A 1558-nucleotide genomic window follows, 5' to 3' on the forward strand; every position below is an offset into this window, starting at 1 on the left:
ATATCGTCATATCAGTTAAAAACGTATGTCACTGTTTAAAGGACTCTATCTAGCTTAACCTTATGCAAAAACAGAATCAAATCTCTGAAGTACATTGGGTTTGATGCATTAAAGAGTTCTTTCAGATTATTTACCTCATTGAAGAAGCAATAGAAAACGAAGAGAAGAGAAGGTGTATAAACTCTGAATGGCAACTTTTTCCAGCCAACAGCTGGCGAAGTGTATTTCCAGTGTATTTCATCAAACCACCTTTTTTGTCACCACTATTTAACCAGTACACCTACATATTTTATAAACCTTCAATTTCAAATAAAAAATTTCCCTACAAAAATTATTTGATTATTTATTATACACTCTTATAAAGTTTATTTGAAACACACATTTCCTTTTAAAATACTTTTATTTTAACAGCCCTATTCGCGTGCAATGGCAAAACTCTCTGCAATAACTATTGTCATGCTTATAATCAATTGTCACGTTTAGGTGTACAGAGGACAATTTGAAAGCTCTAACGCTGACAAATGCTATTATTTTTGTGGTGACCTATTGAATACGTGACAACGCTAAAACACATGTTAATATTTTAAATTTTATTAATTTTGCAGAAAAAAGTTAAAAATTTGTNTTATGTTTCTTCTCTGTGCCACCGTGATCACGTTTTTCTGCTATAATAAGCAATATAAATATATTTTAACTTAACATTTTATTAAAAATACCTTTACAAACCTCTTTTACTTGCTAGCGTACATTTTTGTTTACTTTTACATTTGGCATTTCTCCTCTCTTTCGCAAAAACAATCGATAAAACTAGGATGGACACCGAAAAGTTATCCATTTCGGCGTATTTTGTTTAAAAGAAATCCAGTCTGTTGCAGTGGCAGTCAAAAAGAATAATTCAATTGTAAACAAAGAACAGATGTTTCACTACAGAGAAACTTTCGCCACAATTGGCAAATAAAACGAGCTTTACTTATGACTACAGTTGATGACACGATAATGACACTTGACGGCTGTGACATTACACGATTAGGGCTGTAAGATAAGTTAAATGTACAAATTCGCTATCCAAGTTCTCCTTCTTTAAATTTATTTGACTCTGTTTACTGGGCAATCTCAATTTGGCTTGAGGTGAAAATGTTATTCACCAATTTTGTTAGTTATTGACAATTTCCACGCTGATTCGTTGCTGTCAGCTGTCGCTTTCGCTGCTGCGTAGTTTGTGGAGCGAGCCTAGCGCGGCAGAGTTGTCAATTGTTCGAAAAGCTTTCAAGTGGTTGGTTATGTGAGTTTTCCATTGTAGCTAAAACTTTAATTATTTTGTTAAAAGAGCTAAATAAGCATTTTTTGTTGGAATTATCGAAAAAATCCCCTAGGGTGCAAAATTTGATGCAGTGCCAAGCGTATATGAATGTCCGCTTAATGACAAAGTGACTCGAAAGAGATAAGGTCTTTGGAGCCAAAAGTAAAATCGGTGCATAGTGCGAACGCTGCATGAAAAATTAAAAATCACTAGCAAATGAAAATCAGCGCTACTTGAACATCTGAGAAAATTTAATTG

At 33.6% G+C, this 1558-nt stretch overlaps 1 long non-coding RNA gene across 1 annotated transcript; it reads left to right on the plus strand.

Moving 5' to 3' along the window:
- The first annotated feature begins 810 nt into the window (after positions 1–810).
- Positions 811–1499, plus strand: LOC108355746 (uncharacterized). The gene is made up of 2 exons (XR_001846569.1): positions 811–1282; positions 1374–1499. It is a non-coding gene; the product is annotated as an uncharacterized LOC108355746 (long non-coding RNA).
- The last annotated feature ends 59 nt before the right edge of the window (positions 1500–1558 follow it).

This window comes from Rhagoletis zephyria, unplaced genomic scaffold (assembly GCF_001687245.7).
Source record: "Rhagoletis zephyria isolate East Lansing unplaced genomic scaffold, Rhagoletis_zephyria_1.1 Rzeph_scaffold_49583, whole genome shotgun sequence".
Lineage (NCBI taxonomy): Eukaryota > Metazoa > Arthropoda > Insecta > Diptera > Tephritidae > Rhagoletis > Rhagoletis zephyria.